The sequence below is a fragment of the Parus major genome, chromosome Z, assembly GCF_001522545.3.
Source record: "Parus major isolate Abel chromosome Z, Parus_major1.1, whole genome shotgun sequence".
Classification (NCBI taxonomy): domain Eukaryota; kingdom Metazoa; phylum Chordata; class Aves; order Passeriformes; family Paridae; genus Parus; species Parus major.
This window is the reverse complement of record NC_031799.1, coordinates 15415525-15443348: the sequence shown is the minus strand read 5'-3', so window position 1 is coordinate 15443348 and position 27824 is coordinate 15415525. Positions and strand designations below refer to the sequence as shown.

The window sequence follows — 27824 nt, the reverse complement described above, 5'->3', positions numbered from 1 at the left end:
AATCCCAGTCTTTTTTCCTCCATTAGCACATATGGTTTTCTAAGATGATCAGGTCAATGACTCATTGTACACACTTGTTAAACGGGATCATTTTGAAGGTGTTTGCAGTGAAGTGGTCTGGTTCAGTTTGGGTATATTGCAATACAGAACTGCTAGTCTTGACATTGGAAAGAGTAGATGCTTTTATCTTGTGTCTCCTTTTATATTGGTAGGCAGCTTTTCATGCTAAAATACACTAATTTATCAACTTACAAACTGTATTAATCACCACTAAATATTTTTAAATACCTTTGCTTCCTTCAGGGTTCTGTTAAGGAGGTTGTGGAAATACAGATTTCATCTCTGTGACTGAATATGTGTGTGAATCTATACATTTCCATACATATGTACACAGAGAAAATACTTTCGTTTTAAGGTGTTTTTTTCAAGATACGTAATGACAGTAACTCACAATCAATGGTTGCAGTATAAATTCAAAGAAGGACCTTAAATTACTATTAAAATTAAATTGCTATTGGAATATGTACCAGATGCACACCCACACCCACACACATATAAAAAATGAATTTTTTGAAGACAGGTAATCCAAATTTTATTTGTATTGTAAGGGAAAAGAGAGGTTTTAAATCTGTCCATTTACATTACAGAGACTGCATACCTCTAAGCAGATTTTTGGAGAAAATAAAACATTTTACAAATATAAGTGTTTAACTTCAGAAACATTTTGGAAAAAAATTACTTGGACAATAAAAGGCCACATTTGAGTTAGAAAAAAATGTTTATATTGAAGGTTAATGAACATAGTTTTAGATTTATGTTTTCCTGTGATAGTCTCTTTATTTCTTTTTCATAATCACCATATTCCTACAAAAGAAACAAGAGGTTGCTCTGCATTTGGAGGTGCTCAGAGAGCAGTAGAAATGTGTTACAGGAACCTGTCATGCTGTGAATTCTCAGAGCTGTTTCCTGGTATAGTTCTGCAGATTCTATAGAAGTGAAATACTTTTTTGTGATAATTATAAACATGTGTTTTAGGAAGGAGAAATCACCAGACTTTATGAATTGAAGAATTGTTACTATGACTTAGTGTCACAGGTTTTCCTACAAAGATTGAAATGGCTCTCCCTGTCCAGATGGCTGCTCCCATCTCATCCCTACCTTCCAGTCCCTTTTGTGTGCAGGTGTCAGTCCAATTACATTTCCTGACACCTGATAGCTGTGTTTAGCTGTGGTTTCCAGATCACAGATTTTTCAGTGGATACAGTGAAAATGGTAGGGAAGTGCAAGCAGCAACTTCATTTATATTAAAATTTGCATTCTAAATGTAAGGAAAACACAGTTGCTTTGAATAGTACGGTGTTATGAGAAGCAAAAATGCAAAGAATCATAAAAACAGAGTTTCTAAGAGTGAATGTGTGGCATAGCTTGTTCCTGTACCACAGAGAAGGGACCCTATGTCATGCAGCAGCAGAAGTTTGAGCAGATCTTCAGATAAGTTTGAGCAGGGCTTCAGGTAAGAAGGCTCCTGGAAAAAATTATAACTGCTGCACTACAGCTCTAGTGTTTGGGGTTGTGCAGTATGAACAATCTTGCTAGGTTCATTACATTTTTAATCCCTAGGGTTAAGACCTGAGAGAATGAACTAAGGGCTTTACAGAGCTAATAACCCATCCTGATTTTTTCTTGAAAAAAGGGCAGAGGGGATGCATGTGGGATTTTGCTTCATTTGGCTGACTAATTCTCTCTCTGTTTCATTGACTAATTTTGTAGTCCATCTTCTAACTCTTCCTAGCCTCTTATACCTCTCCCTAGCTTCTTGTATGGGCATGGGTCTCATAGTAGGTCCTAACTCCACACTTTTGTAAATGCTAAAATTCACTTCAACACAGGGCTTTTATATGGCTTTATATGAACACATGGCTTCATCTTGAGGATGTGATATGTCAGCATTCTAGCACTGGGTAAGAAGATTGTATGAAAAGGAAAACCACAAATATTTACAGCAAAGCTCTGCATTCTTATTCGGTACAGGATTTCTTGACCCTGTGACACACCAGGGAAGGCACCCTTCTTCAGATTCAGGCTGCCATTTCTTTGCAGCTGTTCTCTAATATGAATTTTTGAAAAGATTGCATGAACTATGGCTGAACTTCTCTTGGCTACTTCGCTGCTGAAAATTTTCCTTCATCACAAAATTCCCAATTAAGTTTTGGTTCATAAATGCCCCATAGTATTGACTATGGTTGCTGGATGCAGCTGTGTGTGTTAACTAAATATGAAGTTCAAGAATGTAACATTTTTAATGGATAAGACATTCTTATAGCAGAAAGGAAACAAGTACCTTACTTACATTTATAGTATGATAGCCTAAAAGAGTTGGAAAGAAATTTTTCTTCCCTTATGTAATTATCTAGTTACATTAAAAGGGTGAAAGGGGATTTGATTTCCACTGAAATCTCAGGTGGTAGCCTCTGTAGGAAATATGATGATGACTAGATTAGATGAAGTAGCAGTCTACGTTAGGATGGAGACACCGATTATTCATGGGTTTTAAGACCCAGAAGGGACCATTATGATAATTTAGTCTGACCTCTTGTATAACATAAGCCTTATAATTTCACACAGTAATTCTTGTGCTGAGCTTCTAACACATTCCTGTGCATTAGGAGACCCATCCTGAAGCCTTACTTTGGCACAGAACAGAAAGTGGAAGTCACTACGACAGAAGAATATTTTAGTTCTTTCCCTATTCTACTGAAAAGAGTGATAATTTCACCTGACTACATAAGAAAAGACAGTCAGTAAAGGTTTTAAGAGCACAGATCCGTATTTATATCCTGAAATTTGAATATCATTATATTCCAAAGTTTAAACATAGTGGTTTATTTTAAACTGATGAAAAAATTATGGAATATTATAGCTTAGACTAACTGGAAATGGCTCATTACTATTTCTGATTTTTTTTTTTTTTTTCTGCATCACCCTTAGGTCCATCTAGGCAGCTAGGGCTCAGCTGGTTTATATGGTGATGGAGGCTCCAAAATGCTTTTCCCTTTCCCTTTCCCTTTCCCTTTCCCTTTCCCTTTCCCTTTCCCTTTCCCTTTCCCTTTCCCTTTCCCTTTTTCCCCTTCCCCCATCAATTTCTAGTAATAATGCGGAGTCAAATTTTAATTTTAGTTACAATGAAGAGTAAAAAGGCTGTATTCTTGGGTCCAGATGGATCAGATCACATGCCAATTTACACATAATTGCTTCTGTTTATACTTCTGTACATAAGGTCCTTAGAAAGAATTGGGTGAGGAGAGGCTGTGGGGAAATCTGTTTTTCTTGTCATCTATCTTAGCAGCAGGTTTTTTTGTTTGTTGGTTTGGTCAGGTTTTATCCCTTTACATGTTTTTTTCCCTGCAAAGTAAACCTCAACTGGTTGTTTTCCCTTTCACTTGACACTCAGTTTCCTTCATATTTCTCAGGTGCTTGTGCTTTCTGAGAGTGTGTTTTTGGATGTTTGCATCAGGGAGTGTATGCTTTTTTTGCTTTTACTGCTTTTTATTTAAAGTGTATGGAAAATATTACTGTGTGTTCACAATGTAGCATTTTCTTAAAAATACATACATAGTTGCATTTAAATGCACCAATCTACTCGCATACAATCTCAAAAATGTTCTGCTTGTATGACATGAGATGCTAATACCAGAATAAAGCACAAAAGAGAAAGAGAATATATATATGGGTTATGTTTTTATTTAATTTTCTCTTTCTTGGGTGCCCACTAGAGGAACGACACCATCTAACTTGAGGAAAAGAGTAGGATTTAATCTGCTGCATCATTAGTTCTGAACATCTTCCTTTTCCACTGCTGATCCATGCCTATTTGTCATACACACCAGGACAGTCTGAACTTTATTCAAACATGAGAAAAATTAAAGAGACATGGCAGATTGACACATGATCTTGACACCTATACTTCTCTAGCATAAAAATTTGTAGATAAATTCCACTCTGTGTGACCAAGTTGTGAGTGCATCTGCAGATATGACAGCTGAGAGTCGTCAAGTTTGGAGATGATGCAAAGCTTCAGGCTTTATGAATGTACATTTTTTTAGGAAATTAGCTGCTCTTTGAAATGGAGCTTCTCAGCTTACAAGCTGAGTGCCTCAGGCAGCTTGCCAAGAGAATTGTGATCTTTAACTTAAAAAATTTATTTCCTGAGGAGTTTTGAGCCCTGATCTAGGCCATACTGGAGATATCAGTGATATTACCCTTCTCTTGATTGCTTTCTCTCCTGGATCATTGTTCAACTCCTTTACATTTTTGAACTAATGCAGAGCAAATAAAATGTATATGAATTTCGCCATACATCATCAAATGACCTGAGTTCTTCAGTTAACTAGACTAAAATTGCACCAGCAGGCACAGAACTGGAAACTAATGGCATGAGAATAGGACTTGGGAATAAGACCCAGAATGATGAGTACTTTCCATTAATGCCAATTATGATGTAATTACCCATTTCAGAATGGTTCTTTTATTATTTTTGTATTTTTTCATTATTCTTAATTCACATAAAGATAAGCACAAAACAAATTCTAATTGCAATTACTCTTAATATAATAGTATAATATTTTCATCAAGATGTTATTTCTATTTTTTTCTGATTTTTCTAATTTTACTATTTCTGTTAGAAGTAGCCATAAAGGAAGGCAATCACTCACTTTGGTGACTGTATTTCTTTATTATTTCCTCAGCTGTTGTTCTTATATTTGAAAATAAAATCCATTATGCTTTTCATGTCTAAGAAACATGACATTTTATTGTTATTTTTATCATATATTTTTGTTCTTGAGTTTGGTTTTTTAGAAATATATAGAAATTATGTTTGTTCTGTAGCTACCTCAGCCAGCTAATGCATATAAGCAACCTACAACATAAAAAATAAAGAAATCAGGATTCTGTCTTAGTCTTTGATGACTCCTAAGCACAGAATTAAATGTAAAGATGTTTGTGAAACTGTAGCCTCTTTCTGAATTTAACATGGAAGCATGTAAAACCAGGATGCATCAACTACCTGGAACTAAAAATCAGTCTAATTCCCAGTAGTTTTTGCATCCTAATTCTTCAGCAATTAGTTTATATATAATAGGAAATATATTTTCTTAGAAGAAAAAAAGAAATCCTCATCCTATCATGCACAACCAAACCCTCCCCAGGCAGAAGAGAAGGAACACCTAAAACTTAACCTCTAAAAAGGAACCAGATATCTCTAGTCTGATGCTTTCAGTGAAACACAATTATGAGCCAAATAATTTCCCATTTTGTCTTCACTCTTATAATCTGTGCAGGGCTAGCTACCAAAAGGAAATAACAGTGTGCTGAGACAATGAAGCTGAGGGCAGCCTGTGTGAATGGTATAGGTATTTCAAGATATTTCCTACAATTCCTTATAATTAGGCTCCTGCTGACACACTGTCTTCCAGTGATGATTCTCACTTTGAAATGAAACAGTCAAAACTGTGATGACCCAAAGGAGCACTGGGCTTCTTAAATGATGGGAAAAGAATCCTTATTTTTTATTTTCTCAGATGCCGCTCTATCACCAGAAAGAGCCATCTTCTGTGCACTTGTATTTTCCATGTATGGTGAGTTTACTCAGAGCATTCAGTGTAGCAGATGACTAGGGACCTTAAACTGCATGACATGAGTTTTATTAAAGGACAGTCTGGACAACGATATGAAAAGCCAAACAGTAAAAAGTGTGATAGCACTGGAAGAAAAAGAAGAGATATAATGTCATAAATATAGATACATTTTGATGCAAATATGCCCCCCTCCACCCAAAAACTTAATTTAAACTGGTTTGTGAAAGAATAAGGGGAAAATTGGGTGGAAATTTTAGCCTTCAATAGTCAGAAAAATTGTAATTTTCCAGAAGTGCAGGCTAATTTTATTTTTTTAATCCTTTAGACTGATTTAATAATAAAAATTTTAAAGAGTGGAAAGAAAAGGAAAATGAAAGATGCATAAATTTTTAGCTTATTTTTCATAACTTGTTCAAAAGCAGTTTCCTCTCAGTTTAATTGCACTTTGAAATCTAAAACTTTGTTAGTAATATAACATCCATATTTAGGCATCATGGATCAACTTCTGTTGGGAAAATGTGAATTTTAAATCATATTCTGTATTGTAAAATATCCTAATTTGTTTAATGTGTTTTTATCTCTTAAGATCATATCAACCCTGATTCAATTATCTCAGCAGTGACTCCCCAGTTTTACTGCAATAGGATTTTTCTATTTGGCATATCTGATATACAGCAGAGTTGCCTCCTGTCATTTCATTCAGAGATGGATGGAAATGCTAATTTTTCTAGGGGGGAAATCTTTGTCTGCTGTTTTATTAGTAATATGACTCCAAATCATCTTACAGGTGTTTTTCAGTGATAGGGTTAGACTCCATCTCAATCTGATAAGGAGTTCCTAATAAGAGGAAATTAGGTCAGTACTTGCAGAAAAAATTAAGTGCCATATGTCCTGACTCTTAATGATCATTAAATCTCAAAAGGACATCTACACAATACATGCAATTTTGAGAAAATAAAGAAAGTCTTCATGAAGCGGTTACAGTTTTCTGAGAGCTAATTAGGATCAAGATATTAGGTACTCTTGTTAATATGAGAAGATGAAAAAAAGAACATGCTGTAAACAGAGAATTATGCAAACTGATCTCTTTTACCATCCTTGATAGGTTTATTTTTATGCATGAACATAACCAATTATGAAGTAAATTGGTATATTAAATGATATAATTTGAATTATTGTCCCATGTTTATAAACATTTTATAAAGATCTCCTTCATTAAAAAAGCCCTTACTTTTATTTTTTTATTAAAATTTTCCAAATCTCACAGACCATATTTATAAGCAATATGATATAAACAGTTCAGGGACTGTAAGTCATCTAAATTTGTCTAAATTTGAAGAATGAAATATTCCAAGTATCTTATCATTTCGTATTTGCTTTATATTTATGAAATTATAAACCACAAATACGGTTTAATAATTATAAACTGCAATGACATTGGAGACAGTGCCATTGTCAGATTTTACGCCAGGTTTTAACGTCACATAGTTCCATGATCAGATACTGTTGTCTTTTGGCAGCCTATCTACAAAAAAGAATGTCAGTATTCTATGAAAAAGAGAATCACTGATCTCATGTGGGTCGCCCTTACTACAGCCAGTGTTCATCCAGTGTGTTTTATATGATGTTTGAATGCATGTTACAGTTTAATTTTAAAAAAAATGTTGTAACTCAGCTTTGAAACACAATTTGGGTTTGCTCTTCATATCTATAACTACAAAATGGCACTTTATTTCAGCCTACTAACAATATAAAGAGGAGTAGAAAGAAAGTGAAAAATGCACTATTAGGGAAATTAGATTATCCTTTATTCTTTAAAGCAGCACAAAATTGTGCCCTGCGGATTTTTTTTTTTTAATACAGGTAAATGTAAAAACCCTACAAACATTGGGAATATGTTTTCTTTTTAGACTGTAGTGAAGCACTGACTGCAAATGTGTCATAAATATAATTTAGACAATGTAAATGCAAACTGCAAAAGTCAATTGTTTTAGTTTTCAGCAGCAGTAAAATTTACTAACACAAGTATTGAAAAAATCCTAACTGTACTGTGGAAAATATACAGGTAACTGTGTTAACACATTTTGGAAAGGTAAAAGCTAATGTAGATGCTTAAACTCAGAGCAGTTAACTCAGAAACATAGGGAAACATGGTAATTCTCTGGAAGAAAAACATTCCCTTGTTTTAGGAAGACACATTTTTCTGCTGCAGAATAAAACATATATTCTAAAGAAGTATGATGGTGCTATTTGTCTTTGATTTATCTTAGTATAAAAAACGCTATTCAGAGAAAGATTTATTAACAGAGGAATTACATTTTCTCACCCCTAATTAGCTCTAGGGACAAATTAAAGTTTATAGCCTCCAGGAAAGTGCAGTGTATATGTAAGTCAGGATGATCCAGTGGAGACTATTTCTATACAGATCATTACCTCTTTCTAGTTTGGAATCAAATTCTGAAAACATTTTGGTTAGAATTGGGTGTTACAAAAATAATTGTTTGAGTTTTTATATTCTCACCACCACTGAAAAATCAAGCAGTTCAATGAGGTTTTGTCCTGGTTTTAACTAGGGTAGAGCCAATTTCTTCTCAGTAGGTGTTAAAATGCTGTGGTTTGGATGCAGAATGAGAATGGTATTTATAACACACTGATGTTTTGGTTTTTGCTAAAGCAAAGCTTGTTTATCCTAAGTCAAGGATTCTCTTCTTTTGTCTCATGCTCTGCCAGTGAGGAGGTATGCAAGAAAACCTCCCAAAATCCCAAAACTAAACTGCCAAGGATCATAGCCAAGACAGGTGATTGGAACTGACCAAATGAATATTCCACACCACAGAAGTAATGCCCAGGATATAAACTGGGGGAGTTACCCAGCAGCACAGCAGCTGTGGGTTCAGGAAGGGGCTCTGGCATCACTCAGTGGGTGGTGAGCAATTGTATTGTACATTTGTGAGTTACCTTTTTATTATTATTGTTTACCGTTATTATTGCATTTTACGTTAGTATCAATTATTAAACTGTTCTTACCTTAACATACAACTTTTACTTCAAGTCTCCTCCTGATTTCAGGAGGGCTGGGGGCGAGAGAAGAGGGTTGAGTGAGGGACTGTGTGGTGTTTCATCTCCAGCTGGGCTTAAACCATGACAGGTCTTTATCACTGAAGTGTCTAATTTTAAGTTTGAGGAAACTAGGATTGTATTTATGGTGTTTGGGACCCCCTGGAAGAGAAATTACATCTTGAATGTTTTAGTCAAAAAAACCTAAACAACTGAAAACTTTTGACTGTGGAGGTTTTGCTTTGGTTCATTCCCAGCACTGTCTTTTGTGAACTTCAGCAATTGAATTATGGGGAAGGCTTAAAGACAAATTGCTACTTCATATGCTTGATTATATGTGCATGTAGAGAAGAAAATAATGTATTTCCAGTACTCCAGGAAAAATGTCAATTCCTTTGGAAAAACTGTAGGTAAACCTCAAAACCTTCTGTGATATAACTGGCCTTGATCCCTCCTAAGAGCTGGTCAAGAAGACTTCTTTGGGCCAACCAGTTCTATCGTCACAGTAAAGCATTTCTTTTTAATATCTAATCTAAACCTACCCTTTTACAATTAAAAAACATTCCTTTTTGCCCTATCACTACACGGCCTTGGAAAAAGTCCCTGCCCAGGTTTTCCTGTAGGACCCTGCTAGGTACAATGGGCCTGTTATAAGGTGGAACCTTCTCTTCTCCAGGAAGAAAACTCCCCCCACTCTCTCAGCCTAGGAGAGACTCTCCAGGCCTCTTATCATCTTCATGGCCTCCTCTGGACCTCTTTTAACAAGTCTGGGTTCTGCTCTGGATGCTCCAGCTGGGTCTCAGCAGAGCAGAGCAGAGGGGCAGAATCCCCTCCCTCCCCTGCTGCCCACGGGGCTCTGGATGCAGCCCAGGACACGTTTGGCTCTCTGGGCTGTGAGTGCCATGGCCAGGGCATGTCCAGCCTCTCACCCACAGCACCCCCAGGTCCTTCTCACAGATCTGCTTTTGATCCATTCTCCACCCAGCCTGTGCTTGTGTCTGCCATTGACCCAAACCAGGTGCAAGACTTTCACTTGGTGTTGTTGAACTTCATGAAGTTTGCATGGGCCCACCTCTCAAGCCTTTCAAGACTCTTCTGGATGGCATCCCTTCCCTCCAGTGTGTCAATTGCCCCACACAGCTTGGTGTTGTCTGCAGAGTTGCAGGGGGTGCACTCAATCCCACTGCCCTCGTCACCAATAAAGTAAAGCAATGCCAATCTCAATACTGAGGGATGGTAATTGTCATTGGCCTCCACTTGGGCATCAGGCCACTGATCGAATCTCCTTAAGTGCAACCATCCATCCATTTCTATGATGTCCATCCATCAAATCCATTCCTTCCAGTTTAGAGACAAGAATATTATGTGAGAGAGTGTCAAATACACAAATGTACTTAGATGATGTTTTCCCCCTGCCTATTAATGCCACAACCTCATCATAGAAGGCCTCCAAATTTATCAGGCATGATTTATGTTTCAGTGAAGTCATGCTGGCTGTCACCAATCATCTGTCACCTCCTTATATTCTATGTACCTTACCATAGTGTTCAGGACTATCTCCTCCATGATCTTGCTTGGATCTGTAGTGACACTGACCTGTGGTTCCCCATGTCTTGTCTTTTCTCTTTTGAAAGGATGAACTTTCTCTGACTGTGAGAAATTCTTGTACTTTGAAATATATTGATGTGAGCCACAGCTTCTGCAATGGATTTGAAATTAATCTGCATGTTGCATTTCTATTGTATTGCCATGATTCATTTAAAAAAAAATGTTTTTGAGCATGGCTGTCTTTTGAGCATGGATTTCACAATAGCGTGGACAGCCAGATAACAGAAATAGTTCAGTGCTGGATTTTTATGGCTTATATCTGGAAGGGAAGATGGCTAAAAGCATTAGTCTCTTTGCTATTCAGAGTTTTGACTGCTTTAGCTAGGGGGGCTGGATTCATGATCCATTTACTGTTTCCTGTCCAGCATCTAGTTGGTGCATTATGTTCCATGTCTCATTTCATTAGCTGAGCCCTACATGATGTCAATTGAGAAAAGCAGTAGCTGTACATTATAAAATCCTTGTAATGGTATGACAATGACAGTATTATAGTGGTCTTTTTCTTCATTCCAATGTACATTTTACCATTAAGTTTCATTCCTTCAGCTCAGATGCAGTGATAGAAAGAGATTCAGCTATACCCCAGCAGGAGCTGTAAAATTTTCCTTGAAACGTTACATAAGGGAACATTTGGTAGATGGAAAATACTGATATTGCTTTCAGTTCACCAAATATAGGATAGTAATCTTGGTAACCATCCTGACAACATCGTAGATACTCACCTCCCTTTGGGAAAAGAAAACAGAGTAGGGGGGAAGGCAGGGGAATGGGAAGGGAAAACAAACCCTCTCTTCATAAAATAGCAATTATAAATTGTCAGAATACATTTTTATTTAACACTTATGTCAGAGAGGAAGAATTTTTGATGAGGGTAGATTCAAGACAGTCTTATGAGAGATGTGGTTACATCTAGATTTGGAAGAATTAGGTGCAATGCAACTGGTGAGATTTAGAAGCAGTAAGACAGTGTCTGTTTGGCAAGAACAGGGTACTCATTCCCAGTTGGTTTGTACTTAGACTGCATATTTACCAAAAGCAATTGTGAAACTTGCAATATCTTATTTCATGCCCAAATGTATGTAAAAAACCATGTAAGATGGGAATTTGTTGTACAAAGCGATTATTCATTGACTTAACCAATGCTTTCAATAATCACAAAAAACAAAATAAATGAAATTACACAGTTCTGAGAAAGTAGAGAGAATAATTTGAACCAAATCTTCATGTCTGTCACTGCCTATACCCATAATGCCCCATTTTCATGCAGGGTTCTCCATTTGCTTATTTTGTATGGGTAAAATGAGACTAGAGATAGGACTGCTGGGCAGCATGACACTGTCTATGGAGATGTACTTGGAGGCTTCATGAGACACTGCAGCTACAAGTGCATCTTCTACTGAATCCAAACCTCTGTGAGATTTACTAGGGACAGAGTATAGAAATATCTGCTTGGAGCTAAAAAAAGTTCCATTCTGAAAGGCCAGCTTCAATTCCCTGCAGTTTTTTGTCAGTCCTTTATCTCACGAAATGGTATTTTCTAGATTCATGTGCACAAAGTAACAATTTTGCTCCAAGTAAGGCAGGTGGGACATATGTGTGTCTGTGTGTGTGTGTATAGTTATCACTATACAAAAAGAAACCAAACATTTTTAGAGAAATTCACAGTGGTATGAGGTGCATGGTTAGGAGAAGGAGACACCCTGGAAACAGCTGTCTGAAGAAGAGTAAAGTAAAACTAGACTGCATACTTTGCAGCATTAAATGCACAGTGTCCTGTATTAAACAGGATAAATGCATAAAGTCTTGTATTTTTATAAAATGTTCTCAAAAGGCTAACACATTTTGCACACATCACAACATGGCTTGCTTACTTTTTTGTATCATCAATGATAAAAAACTAAGGTATTCCTAAGGAGTTCACCCCACAAAAACTGGTCATTAAATCCTTTTAATACTTCACATTTTTCAGTGTTTTTTATTTGAAAAAGAAATGGAGTTTCTCTTGTCTCCAAACAGAATAGAAGCACACAGTCATTCATCTATTTTTTCTTGCACGTAGTTTGCTGTACTGATAGCTCAGTAAAAATTTCCTTTTACAAGAATATTACAAGAATAGAAAACCTTTCCTCCAGTCTTCTCACCTCATGGCATGACACTTTTTAGTTTTGCTGCATGTTGATTTGCCCTGCTCTGCCCATATCAAGTCCATGATTCTTTACACAAATATCACAGACTTTTTATGTCTGGACCGGATCTCATGAGAATCACAGAAGTAGCTGAAATTATTCTATACCTTTGTATACTTACTAACCTTTGAGGCTGTCAAAAGAAATTGGAGAACTATGCTTGTGCTAGGGGCTTTAGCTATTTTCTTATGATATTAGTAGTTGTTCAGAAGCAGACTATTACAGAAGGTAAAACTCCTAATATCAGAAAAGGTTCCACAAGTCTTCTAGGAAGGTATTAAATACAGACAAGAAATGAAAAATTGATGGGTATGGTCTTGAAGATCCCTAAATTATGGAATTGCTATTGCTATACAGCTCATTCCTAAAGAATGTTTAAATCTGGAAGAGAAAATTCATTTATATTGCAGAATATATTGTCAATATATTATTTGTTAAAAGAGGTTATGCATTTCTCCCTTCCAATTTTTCCATGTGTATTTATTAAGAAAATATTCTTAACTGTATAGTATTTTGTAAAAATAGTGGACAAATGAAGATTTAAGAACAGTTAGTTGCCTTGTTGCCATGGTTACCAAGAGTAATTGACACTGATTGCTGAATACAGTAAAATAGAAACAGAATGTACCATTTTAAAGAGGGTACATATAGAACATTTAGAAGCAAATTAACACTCAAGAAAAGAACAACACCACAATTTATTTTCAACTGAGTTCCGTACTTGAAATAGTTTCTGCATAAAGCACATATGAAATGTGGCAGGGTGATGAAAAAACCCCCCTCCATCATTTGGAAGTGGTATTAAATAATATCTCTTAGTTCTGTAGACAGAAGTACATGTGTGTGTGTCTGTGTGAATGTGCAGACATGAATATCTGTTGTAGGGCAGCAGACAAATAGTGTCCTTTATTCCAGATACTGATAATAGCATACAATTTCATCTATACTGTGTGTGGTAAAATGCTTAGTTATTATTCTAGATTATAGACAATTTAGGAAATCAGGTTGTCTATTTCCAGAGTTCTGCTCCACGCCGTAATTTCAGAGGAAACTCTTAAATAGGGTGTGTTACTTAGTATAACAGAAACAAACAACTGGGAAGTTATGTCTTCACAGACAATGAATTTGAATGTCATAAGAAACAGACTTACATTTTTGAGCAACAAGAACAGAGAACATATCTGAATTTTTAAAAAAACAACAGTGTCTTTAGCCTCTCGAAATTATGCATAATAATACAAGTAAGACTTGACTGTGCTTTAAGGTTAGGAGATGGACAGCTGCAATGAACTTACAGCTCATTTATCTATTATTTTCTTCCACTAGAAAAGGTTTTGTAAGAGACAATTACACCCTAAGCTGGAATGTAGGAAGTGGTGAGATTGTTTAATACTCTGTTAGTTCAGAAGGTGGATTTCTACAGCACTCTAGTTTTTCATAAACTGTTAATTACCTTGCAACACTTACAGGCTAAAAAGAAATATTATATACAATGACTTTCACCAAGAAAATTGAAGAAGATTTTTTTAAGTGTGTGTGATGGATTTGAGACACTGAATGCCATAATTAAAAAAAAGCTCAGGTTCTCTAGGGTTAATTTTTTTGAGCTTACTGGTTACTGGGCAGTTTTCAAAATCTGGTTTCTCACTTGTGTGCCCAGAACTGGGCTGCCTCATTACCGGTTATAAAAGTGAAATACTCAGAATTCTACTGAATCACAAGCTTAATATAATATAATATTTAACTGCACCATTTTCTCTTGGTAACTCATGCATACAATTTAGTTGGTAACCAGTCTAAAATGTTCTCTTGGCAAAATATTTGAAGTGCCCAGCAATAGAATTTGAAAAAAATTATTTTCAGTAAAAATTAGCCACTCAAAAAATATCAGCTACTCAAAGCAAAAAAAAACCAACCTGGATGCAACTTGACATTAGTAAAAAAGAAAGATTTCACCAGACTCAGGGACTTTCCCATGAGATCCCATTGAAATGACTAGAAGAATTGAAATAATGATTTATCATGTCAGTGAATAAGAAATAATGATCATTGAGACACCTGCTTGGTAGCAATCTTACAGTTAGCAAAATTTTAGGTGGACTGAATCAGAACCCTCTTATACCCAGATTGTTGTGATCAAAGCCTTCCCAAGCTTTGGGACTGCAATTCTTTGCTTTCTCTCTTTTGGCTTGCAGTAGAACTCTGAATTCAGGTGGACCCTACTCACATATTTCTTTATGCCAGAGTATTGAGTAGGACACATCACTGCAGTGTATGTTTACCCCTTTTAGGCTGGGATAAAGGAATATGTCTGAAAGTTAGGGAAAGGGATGGATGGACAAGTTTTGTCTGTAAACCTGCCTAATGAGGCAATGGATTCAGAGTCGAGAAAGCATCTCTTGCTTGAGCCTCATGAGCTACTTAGATAAGTAAAATACCAGTAGAATACCAGTGCCTTCTATAGCATGCTGTTTTAGGCAAGTGATACCTGAATAATAAAGACAAGAAGATTAGAGTGAGTCTGCGTAAAACTAGAAGGAAGGGGTTTCCTAGACTTGTTTCTTGCAAGGGGAGGAAGTACTTCAGCTGCTGGGGTTAAGGAACTGAAGTGATAATCCTCTACGTTCTCCTTCTATCCCAGTTTAATGCTCCCTTTGTCATTGTTCCACTCCTCCTGTCACACAGGGATCTGGGATTTACTTTGTGTAAACTGAAGTTTACTTCTGGGTAAACTAATGTTGGAATAGCTGTATATTGGGGTATTTCACTATCCTAATAATGATATTAACTTGAAGAAGTGAGGAGAGCTGATTTGAGGTTCTAGACACTAATGCAAACACTCTGGAGACTGTTTCTCTGCAGAGGGAAGCTGTGTGAGAAACCATCCCCATCAGCTGCTACTGCCTCTCACTAACCCTCTCAGGGTACATCTATGCTTTCAGTCATACACGATTGCTACGTTTGCTGTGTGTGAAAATGCACATTAGCTAGGTTTACAGGCTGAAAACAAACCCTAGATGCAGGGTGAATCAGCTTAGCAAGGGTTTTCTCTGTATCTACTCAGGGCTTGTAACAGTAACCCTGCTCTGTGTAGCTGACCAGGGGTGTGAGCAGTAGCCAGTAGCTCTTGTGCACAGGCAGGGTGAATTCAGTTTGAGTTTTCTATTTTTTTCTTTTTTTTTTTTTTTTTTTAAACACATACACCAGCATCTTCCCCTTATTTTTTTCTAGTATTCTGATATCATAAAATCACATTTGTATATCATGATGCCTGATTGTAGTAGAAAAATAGTACTTTTAGTCTTTAAAAACCAGGCTGCCCCTGTAGGTAAATCTGCAGGAAGCATTTCTGGCTTTGTGACTGTTTTGCAATAGATAACAAAGTATTATCCACAGGTTTAATTTTATTATTGCTTAGTTTTCTTCCAAGGAAGCTAATAAGAAAGGTCAAGGTATCATCAAAACACAGACAGATTTTTGCTGAATGACATAAAACTGTCAGAGATGCTGAGCTTTGATGTTCCATTAAGTGATCGATGTGAATTACTGACTTTTGGCTAAATGCTGCTCAACTCTGTAAGGTCAATATTTGTTAGTTCATTGGTAGAATAATTAATCAATCAATACAGGATGCTTGAAGTCAGGAAAAAAAAATATTACCAAGACTGAATGTCTGGCATTAGGAGCTGAAATTATTTCATAATGTCTTTGGATGTTATTAACTCCCTGTTTACAGAATTTATTTGTAACCATCACATTTCTAGTGGAAGGAAGAAAAAAAAGCCAAGCAAAGAGCACTTGTAACCTTGAGCCACAGGAAGGAAATACCTCTAACAAGCAGAGTGCATCATCATTAGTTTGTCCCTTTCACATCATCACACTCAGCTTGGAAAAATAATTGCATGCAATTTTTCTATTTTACAGTTGGGCCACATGACACAATGTTCTTTCTTTAGAGCTCCTACTCCAGTTCTCCCATCTTGTCTTTTTTGTAGTCTTTAGCACTGCCAGTAGCCTCTCACATGTCTCCACTGGAAGCTTTTATAGCACTGCATGTACAGTGCCTTCCATGACAAGGCTCTGAACTACCAGGCAGAGCACAGACTGCTGCAGTACTATTAATGAATATAGATAAAAGGCATCAATAGGTAGCTTGGGTATTTTCCAGATATAATACCTTTAAACATCACATTTCTATTAGAGTTTATAGTCTAATGCACCTGACACTGCTTTCAACTTACATGTAAAAAAATGTCTATAGACTTCTTGTCTAGAATGCTAAGATGGGCACTTCTTCACTCACTTCATGTGACCAAAATGTTTTCAGGCTCTGAGAACTGAAAGAAGGAATTCTTGGAGATTACAAAAGGCATTTTTAATGAGTCCTTCAAATAGTTTAAAAGCAAATTCCTTCTTCAGAGGCCTTGTTTTTGTACATGTACAAATAAGATAATTGCTGATAATTGAGGGTGCACTCAATTGTGAGATCCAAATGTATTGAAAATTTGGGAAATGATATGATGAATGTTTGAAGAACAAGTAGTTGACATCTTTCATTAAGAAAGGGGTGTTTTTCTCCTTACCAAATGTAAATATCAAACTCAAATGAGTTAGTATCAAAACTACTTAGCATAAGTGGGAAAAGGAGTTGCAATAGAGAGATTAGTTTTGCTAGGATCAGTCACTCAGGACTTGGAAAACGTAGAGAACAGCTTCATGGTGTTTTCAGGGGTGAGAGACAGCCTATATTTTCAGAATCACATGCCAGGTGGCTTGCAAATATTAGACCTTAATAAGGTCATCTCCCTATCTTTGGTTCTTAACTATGCCATGGTGTGCTTTATGTAACTCAGTCATGCAGTGTGGTAGAAAGATTCTGCAAGGGTGAGGCTGAGCACTGCTGTGCTGTAGTTCATTCCTTGTCACCTGACTAAGAGGACACATTGTTCAGAGAAATTGAGGCTACACCAAGTAGGAGGGGAAAGAAATTATGGTCTTATGGACCCTACTTACTCTGACGGCAACAGTATAGACTTTTTCTTCGATTTTAGAAGTGGAGAATGGAAGCACTAAGAGCATACATATCTGAACTTTAAAGCAGGGTAGGAAACCACACACAGATCTACCAAGCCATGGATTTTTTTTGAATCAAGGGAAAATGCATAAGCCTCTTGGTAGTTTATTAATATAATTTTTTATGTATAATAAACTCTAAAAAGAATTTTGATTCAAAGATTAATGACAGTTATGTCAAACATTTTCTCACACAGTTGTCTTAAAATTATATATTTTTGATTTGTTGTTAATTGGTCCCTATATAATTTGATTGATTTTTTTAGAGATATTTTGTTACAAGAATAATGATTTGTGGTTGGATGGAGCGCAGAAAAGGCAGGCTCAGATCTTTTCTTTCATGCTTTTGGTTAGTTTGAAAGTCTTACAAAAGCAATCTAATATCACAAATTACAAGGAAATTCTCTTACATATCTTGTGTGAAATTTTTACAGTTTGACTGTTTCACATATTACCTGAATGGCTTATTGCTTTCTGTTTGTGCAGAATTAGAAAAAAATGTACTTCACACATTTCAATTCCTGTAATAACATCATAGTTCCATTTGCCTTGCAGTGTCATCTACCCATGCAAATTGAGATGACTGTAGGTGTCAGATGGTGTGATCTTTGTAGGAGGGAGAAAGAGCACTTCAGTGAAGTTTCCTACGTACCATGTTTCACTGGATTGTCCTGGGTTACTGTGCCACAGCTTGCTATCCCGCATAGCAACTAACATGTCATGACAGAAATAAGTCGGTAGGGATACAAGGTACCACAACACTTAGCTCTGGCAAATGCATACAAAACTGAAAATGAAATGGTGCTGATATAGAGGTTGTGTCTCAATTACCGTAGATTCCTTTCCACCAATAGTTTTCATACAATGACTCGAGCTTTATGCTAACAAAAGGCTGTCATGATCCAAACTGTGGTACCAGGCAGAGGTTAAGCATCTCTCTGAAATGGGAAAACCTGCTCTGTTTTAGAAACAGTTACTCTGACAGCCAGAATTCTGAAAAAAGTTTTCTCCCTAATATTTGACTTCAAAAGCCTCTCTAAACTGATGCTTTACTGTTATTATGATCCCTTGCACTCCATCAAGTTGCAAGTATCTCTGTACTGGGTGCTGTACAGATATACAGGAAGACATATAATATGATTCAGCATAAGTGACTTGAAATTTTAAAGTGTTAGGAAGAGAGCTGGAAGTCCTGAAAAAGCTACTTTCAATGACAATCAATAAAAAAAATATTTTGGTTCTGATGAGGCTGTAAGTTACAACCTAACAACCTTTTCTATCAAAAGATGCTGGAGAGCTTCCCAAAGGAGGTTGACATTGACATGTCTCTGTTTTACAAAGGACAAAAATGGATCAATTTGTTCAGAATCACCCAGGAGATGAGTGGCCAAGGCTAGACCATGGGTAATGTCATCATTGAGCTGAATAAATACTACTTTGTCTGCTCCATGGGGTACACTTTCTATGGTTTCTGATGAAGACACTTTCCTAGCAATAACAACATACTTAAATGTACTCAAATGCCACCATAAAACTAGATGATGCTTTTGTATGCTTAATGTATGCTGTAATTTTCTTGTTTTAAATTTTTCTTTTTTTTGCAAGGAAGGGTCTCCAGAAAAATTATGATAGTGTTAAAATATTGCACACTTCTAAGAATTTTTGCTAGTGGAATAATCTTCCTTTGAAGGATTCTGTGCAGATGAAGTTCTTGACATCAGTAATTTGCTCATTTTTTTTCTTTTTGAAAGCATTTACTTCAGAGGCAAATTAAAATATCTTCTTTCTGGGAATATACTTCTAAACCTGTATTTTTCTCTGACAAAGGGTCAGAAATAAAGGCCAAGAAAATCTTCTCTACTTTTCTGTCTTATTTTATGTTTGGTTACATTAAGGGAACACATATATGAGTTACCACTATTTGAATGAGAGTTCTGTCTTGAAGCCTGTCAGAGTGAGTAGCACTCAATAAAAAACTGAAGAAAATCAACAACAGATAGGAAGAGTTCTTACAAATAGAATTAGTGGATGTCTCAGAGATTTTATCCAGTAACCTGTCTGGACGGTATCTGTGGTTCATTTCCAGGTGCATCTTCATATGAAGATTGATAGTTATGTTTCAAAATAAGATGGTCAGCAGCTTATTTCAAGGACAGGTTGCCAATACAGAAGGACAGGAATAGCAGTGAATGCTGTGGGCATGACTTTTTCCGGGATTAGAGTAACCTATAGTCCTCTGAAGTTTCCTTTGTAGAGGGTAGCTGAACAGAAGTAGACATTTGGAAGTCAAGAACATTTATACTGTATTCCTCAATATATTGGTATATATATTTTCACACATTTTTAATGGGCAGATACAGAAGATTTGCAAGAAATCTGATGGCATACACATTTGCTAGTATCCATTATACCCAATTAGGAAATGCTGCAATTGTAGAAGGGATAGGCAGCCTGTGTATTATGAATTCTGGTGGGAGGCACTAAACATGAAAGTGTTGTTCTTTGACTGCCTGAGGGCTGTCTTAAGTGCTAGGCTTTTGATCTTAGTGACAGTTTTAAAACCCTTAAGCAAACCAGAACTAAGAATAAAAAAGCTGACAGCTGTGGTTCACCTCTCTCTGTCTCTCTTTGCCTTCCTATTATCCTAAACCCTTGAAGATCTCTGGAGAGAGACACAGCTCATACTGCACATATGAAACAGCACTCATCATGTGTCTCCTGGAAAGTGCACTATATATGTCTTTTTTACTTCTCTCAGGTTATTGAGACGACTAAAGGTATGACCCTAAAGATACGAACACATTACTGAAAGAGCTAAGGTGGTTCAAGTTTATGGTGTATACGGTATCCTTATGTCTTCATGAATATTGACATCTTGTTGCTATATTATAGTATTCAGGCAGCGTGCAATTTATTGTATAAGTAAATTGAATTGTGAAGCCAATTAACTATTTTGTGGGGGAAAAAAGGCTTTTCATAGGAACAAGGAAGGCTTACAGATCACATAAATAAAAATACAGTTTTATGATACAATAGTTATTACATGCGTAGAAAGTTTCATTTTAGAGTTGGCAAGTGAAAGTGGGTAAAATCTGAACATGTCAGGTAAATAGTAAGTCTATTCTGGGTATAGATGCTGTTGCTTTAATTATGTCATTCATCATCACTCTAGGAAAAAGCCAAAATCTCTAAGTGTAGATATACATACACTCAGATTTTATGTGCAAACACAAATGTCTCCTTTTTACCAATGCAGCCATGTAACTGTAATTTTTGCAGGTATAGTTGGAAAAATATGTTCAAAATAGGGTTATAACACCTACTACAAAATAAGCTATTAAGATCTTTTATGGAAACTTTAATGCCACCTATACAAATTCTTTATCACAATCAGTTCTGCTGAATAGCTACATGGGGAATTGTAAAGACAGAAGATGAGCCATTCCACTGATGGCCTTGGAGGACACTGTAATGATCTATTGTCTGAGATTGTCAGTGCTGTGGCTTCTATACTCTTTTCCCCATACACCATTTTCTAAAGTCATCACCGTTTATTGATGAGAATGACTAATTGTATATTTGGAAGCATCACTGACAGAAATCATGCTCTAATTATTGCCAAGAAGATTTTCAAATTCCTGACTGCAAGTGGAGTGGAAATAAAAAAAAATAAAAATAATTTTCTATGCTAGCAGATGAAAAATCTTCAGTAGATTTCTAATATTGGTGGCTGACAAACTATTAAATTATTAGAGACTCCACTTAAAACCAGCTAGATTTCTCTAACTGTAGGGAAATTTTCTTTTGATTTCAAGGATTAGAACAGAATCAGAATAAACTGCATTTGTGGTAGATGAAGTGCTCCCTTCCTTCACTTGGCAGGCTTAGACAAACATTGTTCACTGGGTTTCTGTGAAAGGTGTAAAAAACCACACTGATTTTTTAAAGACCTGAACTGTTAATGGACTTATGCAGTTTGGTGAGAATTTCTTCTACTATAGTATCTATGCACACACAGTATGCATAATATAATAGCAAACAGGTAAATAATAAATAAACACAGTTAATCGGGATGTAGTGGGCAATAAAAATATATTTCAGCTTTTCCAAAACAACATTTTAACAATATCTTCAATCTGGATTTGATTTTCTGAGTTATTTAAACTAGTTCTAGTTTAAGTAGCTGAGAACTACAAAAAAGACTGGCAAAATACAAATTATGGGAGAGATTAAATGACTCAAAAATTTTAAGGTAGATTGAAAGGAACACTGTTATTCCTACTAGGTTCAGAATCAACAAGGAAAATAATAGGGTAATTTTAAGGGTTGATCTGGCTTCTGGGTCCCTCTGAGCAATGAGAAAAATATTTAAACTGCAAAAAACAATATGAGGTATAACTGTAATTTTGTATTTTAAAGCCAAAATATTTCTAAGGTTGAAAGCCTAATAAACTGCTAGGTAAAGGAGAAGAAATATTTTGGCACTGTCTATAATCCCAGAAAGCTTTAGAGTTCTGTGTATCTTTTTAACTTCCTCTCTAGAAAGTAAGCCCTGTTTTGAAATAGTACTATGTAAGAGCTTTGCTTAATGATATTCCACTGAATCGGGGCTGCAGAGCCATTGTATGAATGTGCCAAATTTGTCAATATAAAGTTAACTTCTGAAAGAGTCACAGTGCCTTATCATCCTGTTCTTCACGTTTGATGATGTTGATAAATCACTGTGAACATTAAACTTACTTTAGTAGTCTCAATGACAGAAATCATACCAAGCAGTGTAATTAATTCTATCCTCACACAGCTCAGTAACTGTATTCTCTGACTCAGAACCAGCCTGTTCACAAACATCTTATAAATTTTAAACCCCCAGGAGAATTAGAATTTGGAGCTTGATAGAGTGAGGTCTAGACATAAAATATATGCTGCATGAAAGTCCTAGAGCTACTGTCTAAACACAGGAAATAGTGGTCTCAGGATCTTGCTCTAAAACTGAGACCTGTCATATAACATAAAGAATTTATTTTAGAGTAGTCCATTATAAAGTGCTTTTATAGAGGACAAAGGAATTGTCCTATCCTGTTTTTACAACATAGCATGTTCATTAAAGCACAACAATGAAGCAATTATCATGTATAAAAACGGTATAGGATAGTATTTTTTAGGAATAAGAAAGGTTCATTTAATTTCATATAGGTTTTCCTGGCCAAAAATTTCAATGACAACAAAATTATTTTCTGTCATATACAGAAAAAATGAAAAGATAAAAAAAACGGCCAGGAAAAAAATATTGGTACAGATTAACCTGTGTGTACAGTGATTGTAGTGTAAAAGGACTTTCCTTTGTGCAAAAAATGATGTTATCTTTAGCAACCTATGTTGCTTAGCAGAAGCTCCTTAATTTACTACCATAACTGCTTCAAAACACTTTTCATTGCTTTCTTTTCAAATAGCCTTTTTTTTTTTCCTGGTACAGTTCTGATGACCTTGATGGGTATTATATCCTGTTTCTATTGTCCTAATGTCCCACTTTAAGTCTCTGATAGGCTGCTGATAATTTCCTTGCTGTGTTTGTAGGTGGTAACAATTTTGATAAGGTACTTAGACTTCTGTAGTATTTCACATTAAAATTTTATGTGGCATCTCATTTAATTCTTAGTTTATTAGTTCTAATATTTAGTGAAATGTCAGTCAGGTCAAAGTGAAGGCAGAATCAATAATGAATAAATAATGAATAAAGGGTTATGCATAAAAAGACATTGCCACTCTTTATGAATTATTTTTTCTGCTACAACAGAAAGACAAACTCTACTATTTTTTCAAGCACACTTCACACACTTCACACATTTACATAAAATCATTTTATGAAAATGAATAGAAAAAATATGAGATCGATCCATTAAAATAAATGCTCAATTACTCAGTTATTAATGAATGTGTTCAGTGTATCCAAATGACATGTGTACCTAAAAAATCCATCCCAAAAATATTTTATTGTTTTGGTGGAATTTTAAATATCTTACTCAGCAATGAATTTTTAATTCAGTACGCCAAGAAATTTACTATAAATACATTGATTGTCAGGAATGTGGCAAAGGGAAACATCTGATAAAAACAAAACCACATGGAACTATCCTCTGAATCTTCACTTATATATTCCAAAAGAGGGCAGCAAATGTCTGCCTGTCTGGTGCTTTCCTATTCTGGTCAGCAGTGGTCACTGATGGCAGGCTGATGCAGATCTTTCTTATATTCACAGCTTAAAGCACTTGTTATGAACAGGAAGGTTTTTTGGGGAAGGAATGAAATCCTGATTGGCTCATCTGATCAATCCTTCAAAATATTAACAGAAGTCACTGCATGTTAGATGTTTCCTTTATTTTATTCCAGGTCAGCTGAAATGCAATTCAGAGAAGACATAACAAAATAATCTATGCAGTTCAGAATAAAATCTCTCATGGTTTCTTTTACATCAATATTCAATTTCCCCTTTTGTTCTCTCCTCTAATACTGAAAACATTGTATAAATAGTCAGTCCCTTCCAACCCAAAGATACACACAGAAAACAAACAAAAATATTCTTTGCAGTAATGAATTGGATGTACAATACAGTAAGGGACTTGTAGAGTCAATGTGCATTTTGAGAAGGGATGACTAGAAAAAGCAGGGAGAAAATGAAAACTTATTATAATTTAATACTTTGGGTGCAACATGTTTCTTCTCAGAGAAAAATCTGAAAAATAGTGGAGATATATATAACTTATTCAATATCTTACTATTCAAGTTGTTGCTTCATGTAGAGATGGCTTACTAACTCTCATGGCTGTAAATGTGAATTGTTATGTTCACAATTGCACACACTTAGGGCTGCTTTTGTGAATTTCTTTTCAGCTACTAGATTTTCCACTTGTTTGCACGGATGCTTATGACCAAAGTAGCTGGTCTTTAAACACAATAGAATAAAAAAGGAAAAAAAAAAATAATACTGTAAAAGAATACAGAAGTAATATCTCTCTTTTTAATATGTAGAATAAAATCAGAATTTTAAACAACTCTCGGCTATATCCAATTTTTTGCCAAATCTAGAATGACTCATTAAAAAACCAGAATCTTAAATAGAATGACACAATATGTTGGCTTTTGAAGATTTGGAATATATTTAATAGAAAAATATGTCGGAAGGGCTAGCAAGGTTAGAAGGCACAACTATAAGCTGATGTCAAAAGATAGATGGTGCATTAAGAATAAAATACCTTGAAATATGTTGGTAAATTCTTGCAGTGTTGTACTATTTCAATTCTATGTATTTGTTCAGTAAGTGAGAAGGCTCTCACCCTGTCCATTTTTAGTCTGTTTTCCAGTGCAATATTATTTGTCTCTCAAAGGAGAGACAGAGAATTTGGATTTTCTGCAACTTAATTCCCTTGCTACTAGTTGCTGAAGGTTATGATTAAAACTGTATACTTTGCAGAAATCCTCAGAACAGGGCTAAATTCAGATTTAAATCAACTTCCCTGGGACCTTGTCCAGCTGAGGTTTCAAGACGTGCAGGAATAATGAAGATTTCATGGCCTCTCTGAGTAAGTAACCTGTTCCAATGTTTAAACAGTTTAAGGGGAAGAACTGGCTGTATGTCCAGCTGGAATTTCCCATGTTTGAGTTTGTATCTGCTGAACCTTTGCATTCCACTCTACACCCACCAGAAGAGCGTTCTGCATCTTCTCAGCACCTCCTTTTCGTGCACAAATACTTTTATGGGAAGGCTTGACTAGAAAAACAGAAGATGAACTCATTTTTAAGACATTATCCACTGGGTCCCACTCTGTATAGCTGCTACCAAGCCAGCTGGGCAGCAGACTGCGCAGATGTAGGAAGGTACTCTCCCTCAGGGGCAGGACACTGCATTTGCCTTTGTTAAGCTCATGAGGTTATTGTCTGCCCATTCCATCATTTGAGCGTAATGACCTTCAGATATGCACAGAGGAAGGAGAAATGTACTGTCCATAACTGTGATGGACAGAAAAAGAGGTCATGGCCTAAATTGTAACAAGAGAGTCCTAGGATGCTGTACAGACAAGTCTAGTGTTAAAGAGTGTGAAACACCAAAACTGGTCACTTAGAAGACCAGAGGTTCAGTACAGGGAAACATAAATCAGATTTCCTCCCAGTACAGCTGTTTTTTTAATGGGCCCTAGGCATTTGACCTCAGGTTGAGTCCCCAAATGATGGAAAACTTCAGATTTCCTAATACTACACATTTCCATAGAGAAGTGTTTCTTTCTTATAAATATAACTCTAACAGAAATACCTGTATTTAATCTATACATAGAACAAAATATCCATTTTCTAATACTAGACTAAAATTATCTAAGTTAGAAGCAAATGGAAGTTAGTCTGATTAGTTAGAATTTCAAATTGTCTTGCTTTCCCTTTTAATTTTTTTTTTTTCACTTTTGGAGCAATTGCTCATTTAATTCAGTATTTTTTAATTCTCACTCAGTAACTAAATAAATGTAAACAATTACAATGCTTATGTTGCTACTGCAACTAATTGTAATATTAAATTCCCCCTGTGAATGGAATTTTAATGTTCTTGGTGGCATTTTGTCAGCAATTTTCCTGCTGTTTAAAAGATCACTGTCTAATGGGATTAAGGTGGATAATCAAATCTCAAACTGGAATTAGGCTATGAGGTTTGAATGCCTGGGGAATACCTCCTTACTAAATATGAATGGAAGATGTTCAGTGCACGCCGAGGATAAAAATAAATGGAAGGCCAAAATTTCATGCTATGGTGTTACCTCAAATATCTTGACAAGAAACTTGGATTTCTTTTCTGACAGTCAGACCATAAGGCAATTTATCATTCAATGTCTGGGATCAAAATAATATTTTAAGAGGTTTTATGGTGTATTAATTGTTGGTTATTACGGTTAATTGTGGTACATTGCTGATAATTTAGGATTTAAGATTTTGGCTACAATTTTAAATGCAGAATTTAATCTATTGCTGATGTTTTAAAAAATTATTTTAAAAAAGCATTACTTATGGGCATACAGAATTGATGGGAATTCCTGTATGTCTGCTCTTTCAAACACAGTTCTGGACTTTGTGCATGCTTGTGCAACTAGAAGAGCTGGAGCAAAAGAATATACCTGGTGTTCAGTGTTCATTAATTCCTCCATGTGACCTGCATGTGGGAACCATGAAACTTACTTTTTAAAACTGAGAAAAAAAACTGGTAGCAACTGATTTCCATATAAGAGTGTTATCTTGTGCAAGCTGAAATAATAAAATGAAAAAAAATGACACACCTGTAGACACCTGTCAATTGTTATCAGATATGTTTGAGTGTAGTTTGTAAGCTGGAACAATTTGATAGACAGAATTCAGCCTGTAAAAGAGTGCAGGCATCAGGAAATTGTTTTCTGTGTTTGGTTTGGTATGACCTATGGGTATAAATCCTGTAAGGTGTTTTCTCCCCCAGCTTCCCTTACTTCAGTGTTTCATCCAAGGAAAATTATTTTTTCCATAAGAAATGAAAGGATAATAGTGTTTATTTAGATGATTGTTATCATAGCAGTTGATGAACAGAACAGGCATTGAATGGAAGACCAAAAGACACATTTGGGGAAAAAACTTGAGCTGAATCTTTACTGCACTATGACTGAGATTAGTAGGTGTCCTTTGTGGTTTCTATGGAGATAAACAAATAAAAGACATGTTCATTATTGCTCAAATGAAATTCTCCAGAATATTTTCTAAATTAATCAATGCAATTTTCTTATTTCTAAACTAAGAATTGTCCTGCAGTAGTACAGAGGCTATCTTCCCAAAGATAATAATTTCAATCTATTAATACCTGAAATTATACCGACATTTATCCTGGCAGTAGTACATCTGTAAATTGTTTTAATCCAACTCTTTTAACTTAACTAATAGGCTGTGATTATTTTATCACAACTGTTTAATACTTACATGACTCCTCTAAAACATTAACTTTAGACTTGTTATTGGTTCCTGTGAGAAGAGTGTGAGACCTTATGTATCTGTTACTCCACTAAACTTGTTTCTAAATTTTCTCTACAGACACTTTAAAAAATTGAAATTAGTGGTAGTATTCCAAGTACTTCTATGGCAGCTGAGTAATATTTTAGCATTAACTGCTCTGATCAGAATGAAATACTGAGGAGGTATCCCACTTTTGTTTTTTGTTTTGAGGAGTTTTTTTCAGAAGATAATATTTACCAATGAGTAAAGATCCTCC

The 27824-nt window shown here is 35.7% G+C and overlaps 1 long non-coding RNA gene across 1 annotated transcript in view; it reads left to right on the top strand.

Moving 5' to 3' along the window:
• The window catches only part of LOC117243733, a 30101-nt gene extending 3311 nt beyond the window's left edge, over positions 1 to 26790 (top strand). The window contains exons 2-3 of the long non-coding RNA XR_004495582.1: positions 25029 to 25137; positions 26658 to 26790. This is a non-coding gene — a long non-coding RNA (uncharacterized LOC117243733). The remainder of the gene's footprint in view (positions 1 to 25028; positions 25138 to 26657) is intronic.
• Positions 26791 to 27824: the final 1034 nt, after the last annotated feature.